At 42.7% G+C, this 13,303-nt stretch overlaps 1 protein-coding gene across 2 annotated transcripts in view; it reads left to right on the forward strand.

Annotated features, from left to right (window-relative positions):
- Positions 1 to 632: 632 nt before the first annotated feature.
- The window catches only part of nfasca (neurofascin homolog (chicken) a), an 87,976-nt gene continuing 75,305 nt past the window's right edge, over positions 633 to 13,303 (forward strand). For both annotated transcript variants that reach the window (XM_041035068.1, XM_041035067.1), the window contains exon 1: positions 633 to 883. The gene's annotated coding sequence lies outside the window, so the exon portion shown is untranslated. The remainder of the gene's footprint in view (positions 884 to 13,303) is intronic.

Here is a 13,303-nt window from a genome sequence, read left to right on the forward strand (position 1 = left end):
AGCCTCCTACAGCCTTCAAAAAAAAAGCACAATTTTTACAGCAGTCGTTTCAAACACTCCTCTCTGAATCTGACTTAAAGTAAACACAGAACAGAGCTGCAGGAATGGCCTTCACACTCACTGACAGGGATCTACATCTGGGTCAGCTGGCTGACCTATTCACCTTGTATCGCAACCTATCGCTGACTAATCAGAGATGAGGGCAGTGATTCAGGAGCTATTATTTCGAATGAGTTATTTTAACATGTTTAAAATGACGTAACGTAACGTAACAAAAAAACATCATCTCTGTGACTGTATGTTAATTTTTTATGTTTGTTTACCACAGAAAAAACTGGTTTAACAGCATGTCTCAGAGCCGATGTGCTATTTGACTTACATTTATGTGCGGAACAGTTGTACATAGCTTGTAAAGTGTGTGTGTGAGTGTGTTTGACAGTAGTGGAGCCGGTGTGTGTGTGCTTTTGTGTATGTATCTGTGTGTGTGTGTGTGTGTGTGCCAGGGTTCATTAATAATGTATGAGGTGGGAGGGGTCAAGGAGAGGGGGTGGTGACAGATGGAGAATCAGTGTGTGAGAGAGAGAGGGAGAGTGTACGGTCTGAGACACAGGAGAGAACAGAGAGAGAGAGAGAGAAAGGGACAGAGAGGAGGACGATAGAATGAAAGAGATGGATAGAGTGTAGTGTTTTCCTTCATTTTTACAGTTGTGACATCTGTTGTCTTTGTGTGTCTGCGGTGGATTTGACTGACAGTTCAAAGCTCAGTCTTTGTTTCCTATTTCCTCTGTGGTTTCTTGGATGCTGAAGAACTGATGGAGATGGAGATACAACAGAGTCACCCAGCCCTGCTGTCCACCTGGACACAAGAGTTGCACTGACAGAGGTACTGATACACCCTTATGTCTGTCCATATCTGTGTGTGTGCGTGTAGGTGTGTGTTTGTGTAGGGGAGAACAAACCAGCCTCCTTTCAAGTTTCCACTTTTGTTTTCTGAGCAGAAGCAGAGTTCAGAGTCAGAGAATGACACGGGACACGTGGAAGTCTCATTGACAGTTAACACTGTTTTTACGCTGCACTGAGATCAGGTAGCTGTGATGTACTGTATGTGGGAAACAACTGTGACAGTACAGATGCTCTGAAACCTCTTTGTTGAGATCTGTAATTCAGTTTCAGAGACAGCAGTGTGGTGTCCACAGAGATCAGACAGAATACAGTGTACTGTGCTTCACTGTGGCTTTGACTGGCTTTGTGCCGTCCACATTTTTCTGTCACTGGTGTTGCTTCCTACACACACACACACACAGATTAGTCTGTCTAGCACAGTTGACTGGAAAAATATACTGTCTTGTGTTGTATGTTACAAACAGAAACAGAATTACTCCTAATGCTGCCTGCAGCTTTTAGCTGTTTCTGTCTTTGTTTTTAAATGTTGTCTTTTCCATGTATTTAGATATCTGCCTCATTCTCAGAGATCTATGGCAGAGTTATCCTCACACCATCACATTAGATATAATGTGGTGTGGCTACTGTCGGCCATACTGGAGGCACCCAGCTCTCATCACGGTGCCTCAGTGGCTGACAATAGTTCATTGTCTCATACCAATTGTTGTCAGTCTCATACTAGTTGACTCCTAGTGTTGATTGTATTGAATTGTATGAATTGACAGTGCTTATTGATTGAGATGAGAGAGGCTGCACAGCTCTGCTGTGGACTGTGGGAAGTGTATGGACAGTAAGCTGTGTCGCTTTATTGGATGAATGTCTGATTCTTATTCACAGAAGTTTGCTGTGATTGAACGAGACTCTTTACCTTGCTCCTCTCCAGAGATGATACCATGAGAGCTTTTCTTTGACCTTTGACCTTTTCTGAGGTCAAAGTCACGTCAATAACGATGGTTTTGTTCTGTTGGAAATGATTCAACAGAACAAAGAAGAAATGTTACACTACTGCTCTCCTGTATAGCTGAGTATAACCATACTGGATGCACTGTGTGTAACTGTTTGTGTGTGTGTGTGTGTGTGTAGGTGTGGGCGTGTGTGTGTGAGGCCTAACTGGCTGTAGTGACGCACGGCTGTCTGAACATGCTGTGTGTATGTCATGTAGGAAGATGTGAACACGCACACATTTACCAGACTCTCTCACAGATGTTGTATTTGTGTGTATATGTGTGTGTTTTTGTGTGTGGCATATTCAAGTGGGGGGATTACTGCATTAATACATTTCAAGTGTTTTTTTTTTCATGTGCAGGTGTGTGCTTGTGTCATGTACATAAGTGTTTGTTCAGGGATCCAGAACATTGAATGCACACACACACACACACTCACACTGACATACACAAATACAGTCCTTCCTTTGTTCAGCAGCATTGTGGATAAAAGGTTAATGCAGCCAGAAAACAGGGAGAGAGAGAGAAAGAGAAAGAGAGAGACCCTAATGGACAACAAGGAGCCTTTCACTGCAAATATTTGGTCCAAAGGCCTCATACTAACCATCCCATCCCCCTTTCTCGGTCTCTCCTCCCCCTCTCACCATGGCCAAAGGGAAAAGATCAGAACAAATTGTAACTATGTGATCTGCCCACGTTTTTTTTTCTAGAAAGAGCAGTGCTCATGTCCATGGATATGATGCCAATCATGTTGTTGTTGGGAAGCAAATCTGAGAAGATGTGCAGCCTCTCCCAGCTATCTCTGCTGTACAGTTCAGGCTTCGTCCGGCAGTCAGTGTTAATGAGAAGTGCCAATGCAGCCAGTCAGGGTGTTGAGATATTAGGATTACAAACACATTTTTTTCATCAGTCCTCAGTCTGTTCCTCCTCTGCTTCTTCTTCTTCTCCATTGCAGCAGCTTGGACTGTTATGTTTTATGTAATCATAGAGATTTAGCTCTAGATGACTCCTCTTCTGCCATGTCCAGTTAATCTGTTGGCTCAAATTGCATGTGTGTGTGTGTCCCACACATGTGTGCCACTGAATAAGCCCTCATCAGCATAATATTCAAAATAATAATTTAAAAAAAAAAAACATAGCATGCAGCAGAAACCAAGTTCCTGTCATGAAATATTCCGTCTGAAAGCTGAGCGGGAAGCAGAGAGCTGAAGATTATCTTTGATGCTGATGCTCCATCTCACATGCACAAAACAGGAGCTGCTCTGGATTAAAGGTCTTACTCAGTGCAAGTATATTTCAAGTTGGTTGCTTCTCTAAAGCACTTCATAAATGCAGGAATTGATCTTTTGATGCAGACAATCACACCAGTGTGAAGATTCTAGTTGTCCCTGCAACACAGGAGCACAGTCTGTTTCTGACCCTATGACACTTTTTGTTGGCTGTCTGAGGAACAGTGTTTTAACAAATTTGCATTTCCCCTGATGGAAAACCTGCTTACACGCAGCAGAATCTAGTCAGTGATTGTTAAAAAAAGGATAAAAAAAAGAGGAATATGGGGGGATAGAGAAATGGGAAGATGAGAGGAATGAAGATAAAGAAGGTCAAGACCCAGACTTGTTTTATTCCAGGTGGGAATACAGATGTTGTGCCCATGAGCCAGGTACTTAACCTATATTATAGCTCAGGCATCCATCTGTGTGTGTGTCTTAAAATTATGTTCATATACTACTATAATTCTTCCTCAGTTACTGCGTGGTTTCAGTGTAGTGGCTGGACTGAGTGCAGAGGCAACATTTTTTTGTGAATGAATGAAGCTCTTGATTTTTTAACAGCAGCAGAGCTGCTACAGGGTTGTTGGTGTAGATGTGGTGGCGCACAAAGCACAGGAGGAGAGATAGGAGGAGAGACTGGAGGAGAAACAGGAGGAGAGATAGGAGGAGAGGCTGAAGTCCATAACCATATTTGCTGTTACACATTAGTTGCAAATAAACGTCATTTCTAGGAGACAGGGCTGGTGAGTGTGTGTGTCCACTGGGGTATTGAGAGTGTTAAGGATTGTGTGTCCTGTCCGATCAGAGCTGTGTGCTACATTTTATATCTCACAGCAGTGCTGTGGTCCACAATCTTTCTTCCTGTCTTCTCCATAGTTTATCCATTTTCTGTCACTTCTTCTGTTATTTGCAAAAAGTCATGTGACCATACAGCCCTTCAAACAGGACCCCACTCTCTTAAAAAGAAACAGATGTAGCCTTAACATTAAGAAACACTGCCCTTCCCTTTAGGTCAGAACAGCCTCTCTCTCCATATGTTGCAACAGGAAATACATCACTTCAGAGAAGTACTGATACAGTGACCTTAAAGACTTAATGACAGGGAGTCTGTTAATGATTAGCAGAGTCTGTCTGTTGAAAGATCACCAGTGGCAACAAAGGTACAACACAAAACTCTCTGCTGAGTCTAATTATTAAGATGAATAAGTTTGACTGTATTCCTCAAATCCACTACTGAAGAAATGAAGGCTTACTGGAATACCAGCTCTGATGCTTTGATAAGAGATGTGGTTCTCTCACCTGTCTGCTCAGACCTGGACAGGTATATGCATTAGATCATACTGACTGAATGGACACACTCTCAGGCTTGAGTGGTTAGCATGAGCAGTGATAGGCACCATGACTGAAAAGAAGTCGGGAACATGAAGTAAAAAACCAATATGGCAGTGAGCCCTTGCAATCAAAGATTGAAACACAGTACAACAACTGGAACATGAAGATGACCACTGTAAATAATGAAAACCAGTAAATGAGCTATGTGTTTGTGTGTGTGTATCCCTTTTTAAAATGCCATAAATCCAGAGGAGTAAATGGGGTGATGGCTGCCCTCAATCAGAACATGCTCTTTGGGGGTGACTTGTCCTCATGTATTTTTCCACTCAGTGACTCTCTTGATTGGTTGGGACTCAGGGCTCAGCTTGCCATTGGCCATTGGTCCACTCACTCGTGAAATGGTTCCTTTTAATTTGTGGCCAAGACTGCTGCCAGAGCAGGCTGCGTTTTATCATCTCACGTGAATTTATCCAGTTACCAGGACATGACATATGACTCCGGATAATATTTGCTTCAGCATTAGATCATGACCCCTAACCCCACCTCTCATTTTTGTTGTGTTACATAGCAAAATGCTTAAGATACCACAGCAGATTTGTAACGTGTTTAATCAAAGAAATCAGACCCTTACTTTGATCTTAATCTCGGGGTAAAGTTATCAATGCTTGTACCATAACACAGAGGTCTGGATCTCCTCTGCACCAGCTTAGTTCCAGAACAAACAAAAACATGCACGTTCTAGATGACATCCAAATTATGTGGCCAAAATTTGACAACACATCTGTTTTTGCTTTTCAACCAAACAAAGGTAGTTTTCACAGCCCAAAACAGAGCATTAAAAAAAACCTTCTCTGGGGTAGGTAAATCTGGACACCATTTGGAGTGAGGCTCAGTTTGGACATAGTCTCAGCCTCTTTCCACAGACTGGTTGTGAAATTCAGGCCTGGTTTCAAACTGCTGTTCTTGCTCCTTGACTTTTCTTTGTTTGTTAACTGTAACTGTTACTGATTTATTGAATTGTGTCTTTAACACACAGTGCTTTGTGTATAAAATGCTTTTTCTCTGAAAATGCCATTCTCCTCCAAGAGAGGTGTGTGTGTGTGTGTGTGTGTGCGTGTGTGTGTGTGTATTCAGTGCCTGATAGATATCTCCAATGTGTTAATTAGATTTTTCAAACACTCAGTCAGAGCTCACACTGTTTTATAATCACACACACACACTCAGTCTTACAGGCTCAACAAAAAAGTCCAAAACATCCACTCTTACAATCACATGCACACACACATAGACAATCATCCTGCCTGATCCCCTTCAGTGTGTCCTCATACACACATACGCTCACAGACATACAGCAACACACTTTATCGCACCTTTTAGTAGTGAGTGAGAACTAAACGCACACACTCACACAGAGACATGTAATTTCGACACCATGTTCCCTGAAGGAGGGGGGTGGGCTTTCCTCACAATATTCGCTTGTGCAACACGCACACATGCAGTTCATCTAACAAAAACACAAGCACGAGCGCACAAACACACACATACTCACACTTTTTTTTTGGTGTGTCAAGAAAAAGCCACACAGGGACACGAGGAGCTGAGAGGGATTGAAACAAAGAGGACATGAGGACATGTGATGAGGGGAGGGACAGATGTAATATCATCCTTCATAATGAATGAACAGAGAAGGAGATGGAGTACAGGGAGCTTTCTGTTCACTGTGTTCTTATAGGTGGAGACACACACACACACACACCCCTACAAACACAAATACACACAATTGGACTTAATCTCATTTTACTGGTTGTATGTGGAAGAGGAAGGAAGAGAAAAAGGCTGGAGAGGGAGAGATCTGAGAAAATGAAATTTGGTTGGAGTAGGATTGTGGCAGAGAAATTGGAAAGGACAACTGTGTGTGTGTGTGTGTGTGTTAGTGTGAGGCTGCAGAACAGACCAGCCAGTGGCAGAACGACTTTAATCACAGTGTTAACCTCAAGGCAGATGGGGCCATGATGGCAAATTAGGTCTGGTAGCCATGCTTACAGAACAGAACAGCACACACACACACACAGGCGTACTTGTACTTACATCTTTGTGAGGACAATCATTGACACAGTGCATTCCCTATCCTCTTACCCTAAACTAAACTTACCCTCACAACTGGACAACCAACCGTAACCTAAACCCAGCTCTAACCCTAAAAGCAAGTCAAGCCCTCAAACAGCCATATAAAGTTGTGAGGACCGACCAGAATGTCCTCACTTTCCCAAAATGTCCTCATTCCATAAGGGCTATGCTCAAATTGGTCCTCACCAAGATAGACCTAAAAGTACACACACACTGAGTTGTCTTTTTCAGTTTCTGATATCATAATATTACCAAACTTCACTCTCTCTGATTTCTCTCTTTGTCTAGTCTCCTCCTTTCTCTTTTTCATACAACCTGTAAATTTGCATTAAGTCTTTTCATGTGTGTGTGTGTGTGTCCACCTACAGGAACACAGTGAGCAGAAACGTCCCTGTCCTCCATCTCCTTCTATATTCGTTTGTGATGTATGATGTTATGTAGGTGTGTCTCAGTCTCATTTTCTTGTGTTGTGCAGAATGAAGCCTCAGCTTCCTATGGTCACATACAAAAGCACTTGATACAAATCAATAGGACACAGTCAGTACCTTACTATTGGAAAGCAATATATTCCACATGTAGTACAAAGATATCTGGAGTTGTCCAGTTGTCAAGTCAGAATGAGGAGTTTATGCAAAAGTGTGTGAAAATACACAAGCCAGATTAATAAAGGGAGCTTTTCTTACATAGAAGAGTAAAGAGGTCAGTTAGAGTGAGGCTGAGGGTGAAGCTGCCAAAACCTCCAAAGCTGAAAAAATGAGAAACAGCATCGAGGGAACAAGTGAATGTGATTTCATTTACAGTGCAGATATAAAAGGTGCGTCTTGTGTGAAGGAGCTGCATGAAGCCTCATGACATATTAATGAAAGCCCTACACATAACCTCAGCAGTCCACTGAGGAATCACACAAATGCATGCCACATTAATGCATATACGTATGTGTGTTAGGACTGTGTCAGAAGAAGTCATGTTTTTGACTTGTCTTGTTTTTGTGAAATTAATTACATACATCAAGGACTATTTCTTTGCCAGATGCAGTAACATCCTGGATCTTTGCCTTTAGAGGTTCTGGTAGGTGGATTTTGCTCCCTTTGAACAGAGCCAGGCTGTTTCCACCTGTTTATAGTCTTTATGCTAAGCTACACTAACTGGATGCAGGCTATAGCCTTACATTAAACTGGCAGATATCAGATATCAGATATTTTTGTCTGATGCTTCTGATGTGAATCTTTCCTCTGTGAATTTCTCCAGTGTGCGTGAAGGGCTTCGCTCTTGTGCTGGTGTGTAAATGTACAAGCAAAACAACACAATTATAGCACAGGCCTCATATGAGTGTCTGTCCCAGACAACACCACACTACATTCATATTTATGCATTGACTCTCTCAATAAGTCACTTGGGAGCTTACAAGGCAGAGCCTGCTTTCTTTTCATACCCATCTTTTACTTTGCTATTAACTAATTAGAATATAAAGTAGGAAGAGTGGTTAGTTATTGAGAAGGAAGAGAGAGATAAAGACAAAGAGTGTTAGGCGGGTGCACCTTGTTTCATCAGTCACATCTATGATACATACACGTACATCCATGTTCTCAGACACACACACACACACACTATACCACTGTTGGCCAGACTTTGCAAAGATTCCCTCTGGATTATAGATACAGTAGGGCTTTTTTTCTTTTCTGAATTCAGCTTTTGTTCTATTCAACCCCCCCACCCCCCGCCCCCCAACCCAAACGCACTCACACACACACACACACATACACACACTGAGATAAAACACAGTGGTTGCACTTTTGCTCCATCCCTTTCAGGCCTGTGTGCTCTTGCTCTCTCTCTCCCACAAACACAAACACACACTCATACCCAGATACACACACACACATGCCTCAGATGCAAGGCTTTGATAATGGCAAACACACCTCCAGCCTCACACTCCCGTGGAGGTTGGTCTCCCCATTCACCCCCCGCCCCCCTCCCAAGTCATATCTCCCTCCTCCTTCCACCCTCCCCCGGCCTCCATCACTCCTTCCCCTTGTGGGGCTGTTGCTAAGGAGCCCTGGTGACCAGGAAGTTTTCTTATTGGACGAGGGCCAATGGAGAAAAGAGAAGGGATGGAGGAAAGGGGGGAGACCGTACGAATGGTTGGAGGAGGAGTACAAACTGAGATCCAGATGTACTAATGAGGTGGCACGCTGAACTGACATCACCACAGGCATGGAAGAAAGGAAGACAGGATGGATGGATGGATTGAAAAAAATCAAGGGAGATAACCGGTTAGAAGTGGAAGAAAGGAAGGAGTGACAAAGAACAAGGACCAGTAGTGACAGAAATGGTTCAATAAGATGGAGTGATGAAATTAGCCAAAAAGAGAGGAGTGAACAAATTTTACATTAATAGAGAAACCGTGGTCAAAAACGATGAGATCACGTTGTCAAGTACAACAAAAGGCTTGACAGAGATGAGAATAAAGGAGAGGAGGAGGATAAAGGAGGAGAGCGGGAGAGGTAATTTAGAGATAGAGAAGAAGAGATGGACGGAGAGAGAGAGAGAGAGAGACTGCACCCTTTTATTTATTTTGGCTGGCACAAAGGAACATTACCTCTGGACACACACACACAAACACATATTTTTGTATTACTATACAAGTGAGGACCTGCCATTGACCGCTCAATACCTTTCCTTAAACTAAGATTAATCATGAACCCAAACCTTATCCCTAGAAACCCAGACACCTTTTTCTCAATGTTTACTCTCCTTTCACTTTCCTTTACATTTCACAGATGCTTTTGTCTAAAGCAGTGCAGCTTTTATTTAGACACATACACTGGTAGCAATTAAGGGTTCAGAGTTTGAAGGACACCTGGCCAACCAGCTCTAGCATTTGGCTGCAGATAATATCAGTAATCAGAGCAGATAAATCAGTTTTGATAATCAGTTTAATTGAAATAATCTTGTCCAGTAAAAATGAATTTTTCAACACACACACAAATATCCTGGGTTTACTGCATTCATGGGGACTGCATCCTGACCTTAACCATCACAACTGAATGTCTAACCTCAACCTTCACCCTAACCTTAACCTGATTCTAACCCTGATCCTAAAACTGTGTCTCTCAAACAGCCATTTAAACTGTTGGGTCCAGCATTTTTGTCCCCACAAAGCTTTATAATGGGCTCTCGGCTTTTGGACACCATAAATATAGTAAAATAAGCCCCCCCTCCCCACACACACCTACACACACAAAGACAGGCAAACTGCGGTCTGGATTCAGGGTTAATAAGCCATTTCCAGCAGAGCAGAGCTGCAGTGGTCCTGTCATCAGCCTCTGGCTGAGCCCTCAGAGCCAACCTAACATTTATTTAACCTCCAGCTGACTGCAGCCCTCTCACCTGCCGCAGTGACTGCTCACTGATTCACTAGTACTGCTGTCTGATGGCCTGGTTATGTGGATTCCAAGCTAAATTCTTTACAGTGTAATAAACATTATTTCATGTCAACAAAATATGATAATTGTCACACTGAAACATCACAGAAATTTTACTGTGACTACATCCTTATATAAATGAGTTGCCAAATTGTGTTTATGTGGACTGGTGGAATTAACGTGCTCCTTTTGTTGTTTTACCATACTGGAAAACCATTATGGTGCTGAACATATTAGGCTGGCTGCCAGCTCCCAGTGGGTGGGTGTGGTTTTTGACTGTGTGCCTGGAGGGATCAATAAATGGCCTCTTTGTATGTCATGAATTTATGATGTCATGACAAAGGTGAGAGGGGATGTCTTCAGTGTGATTTGGCATCAGTGAGAGGTCTTCAATGTTCCAGATGAAGAACAGAGGAGGAGAGTTCTTTGGTAAGTTGTTTAAAAATGTACCAGACAAGAAAACTGTCAAGAAACACTGCTGCAAACAGCACTGATATCAGCCTACACAGGTTTTATTATACCTGAGTCTCTAAGAGAATATTTGTAGATTATTCGTTTTCATTTAGGTTTTCTCTATCATGGCTAAGCCTGCATCTGTGGCACTAATGTTATTACGACAGGATATTTACCCATGGTAACGGACGTGCTGCTCTGTTGGGATGCAGTGGTGCTACCATGAATGTAGAATGTAAGCACGTTATGTTGAAAGATGTTTCAGAATATTGCTGGTGTTTCCACCATTTTGGAGTCAGTGTTTCTCAGAGGCTTATAATTTACCTGTGGTGGTGGGTGGTGTGGTGTGTGACTGATGTGCATGCAGAGACTCTTGCTGTTTTCGGTAGCTAGAATTTATAAAGGTCTCCTGTAAACGCCTCACATGCAGACTATACATAGATGCTATAACCAGGTGGCCACGCACCGAGAAGCCTCCAGTCCCCTCAGTTACTGCGCACACAGCTCAGGGTCTTAATCTATCTGCATTACAGCTAGCACTGTTGTCACTGGAGCATTTCTTCCTCTTGACTATGACTCCTTCCTGTAAAGGAAACTATAAAAGGAACTGAGAAGTTTGAAGGCGCATGATTCCGGTGGGAAAGAAAATTTGGAACTGGTTCTTAACTACAACCGATTCCTCACATGGGTATGAACAAAACACTGTATTATTTTGTAGAAAGAATTTCACCATGCATCCATCTGTGTTAACATGTGTGTGTAATCTTATATGTGGGTGGAATCTTATAAGCCCTCCTGCCTTTTTTCTTTTCTTGTCTTTTCTTTTTCTTTCAACCCTGTTCTATTCACGTTACAACCATTTTTACTCTTTCTCATACTTCTCTTTCACTCCTCATTCTGTCCGTACTGGAAATTTCAAATTCTCAAATTCAGTATGTCCACTTTTCCTCAGCTCACATCTAACAGCCATCTAAAAACAACCTAAATGCACTTGGAAGATGATCCTCATGTTGTTTTAATTGTGGATCCTGTGGTAATCCACCACTGTAAGAACTGATCAGCACTCAGGACTACATCTTTTTCTTTCTTTGTCTTTCACCTCTCCTCTTCCTCTCCTGTCTAACACAGCATCATCTCTGCCTCTGTTGTTTTTGTATTCTCTGGCCTTGTCTGCTGATATCTTTCTGTCTACATCTGTAACCGCCTTCCCTCCCGCCTCTCCTCCCCCTCTCTGTCTGCCTGCCTGCATCCCTTCTCTGTGGACATGATGGGTAGAAACTGACAGGGAGTAACCAAACTGATCGGGGTCCCCCCGCCTCTTTTATTTCCTGTTCAGTCAAAATGAACTCACTTTTGGTTCAAAGTCCTGGATGAACTGCAGAGGATTTGGATGGCTTGGCGTGATGTGGTCATGTTGTCTGTTGCTTGTTGTTTTTTTGTAGGTTTTTGTGTATATATAAATAATAGAGTGCTATTGTGGATATGGTTACCCAGTTAGCATCAAAGAAAACACATATAGCTGATAACAGCCTGATACTGAGTCATGGCTCATATTGGTCTTTTATCAAAAATGGAGTCTGATATGATGGATATGCTGCAGTTTATCACTTCCTGCTGTCCTTCAATGCCTCACACCACCATGGAACTGTCACTTGGTGGGTTACATGGAAAACATTGTGACTTGTCACATCAGGAGAAGCACAGGTGTTATAACATAAATGATAGCTCTGTAATTGACTGTTACTGCTGTTTTCTTTTCTTTTTTTTTTTGAGAAGATATGTGGTAACTTGACAAGAATATGAGGCTGTCCATCTCTGCATGGTCACAGCTGTAATCATTTTAGTATGACAGGAATAAAGTGCAGCAGTAGTAGTGAAAACAGCACAACTGTCAATGCTCCGAATTAAACAAAGTACATCATTTGTAACTGCAACAGTCAGTTAAACTGGGCTGATGTCAGGTGTTACAGGTATGGTTGCAGGTGCATACGTGTGTTTGTGTTTGTGTGTGTGTGTGTGTGTGTGTGTGTGTATTCCTGTTGCTGCAGGTGGCAGTCATTATTTATTAAGAAGTCTCATAAAAGGGGCTGTGTGGACACAGGAAGTGTTTCAACTCACATCACTCCGGGAACTCTGGGATTGATTTATCTGGAATTGAGCTGCAGGGCACTTCCCCTCAGGGCTGGAAACACACACACACATGCAATTAATCAACTTTGCATCCTCTCCTCTCTCCTTTTTTACCTTTTTGACCCTTGAAGATATCTTTTTTTATCTGTATCACCTCCTCTCCTTCTCCCCCCATATCCTGCTCTTTTCTGTCCCTCTCTAAAATAAAACCAGTGGACCTGCTCATCTTCTCACTGCATCCTTCCTTTGTTTTCTCTATCTCTCTCTTTCCATTCGCTCTTTCTCTCTCTTTCGATTAAAAGTAGGTCATTCTGCAACATCGAGCCGCGGCTCCTGCCAAGCATGACATACACACACACATACACACATGTATCGCCTGGCAACCACGCATTCACCCTGCACACTCTCCATCCTCCTTGTTCCCTCCATCTTACCTTCCCTGGAGGTTGTGTTTGGTGCAGAGGACTTGGTTTGCAATCTGACACTGTTTTGTCCCTGCTCTTCCTCCATAGAGGGGCCGAGGGTTAATTGAGCAGGGCTTTGTCGTGTGAAGGAGGGTTAATTTCACACACACATGCATTACGTCTGTAGCTGTACAGTGGAAGAGCCTGCTAACAGTCTGCAGCACTGCAGCTAATCTAAACCCATGCTGCCAGAGAACTAAAGCACTCGTATTGTG

The sequence above is a fragment of the Toxotes jaculatrix genome, chromosome 3, assembly GCF_017976425.1.
Source record: "Toxotes jaculatrix isolate fToxJac2 chromosome 3, fToxJac2.pri, whole genome shotgun sequence".
In the NCBI taxonomy this organism is placed as follows: Eukaryota; Metazoa; Chordata; class Actinopteri; family Toxotidae; genus Toxotes; species Toxotes jaculatrix.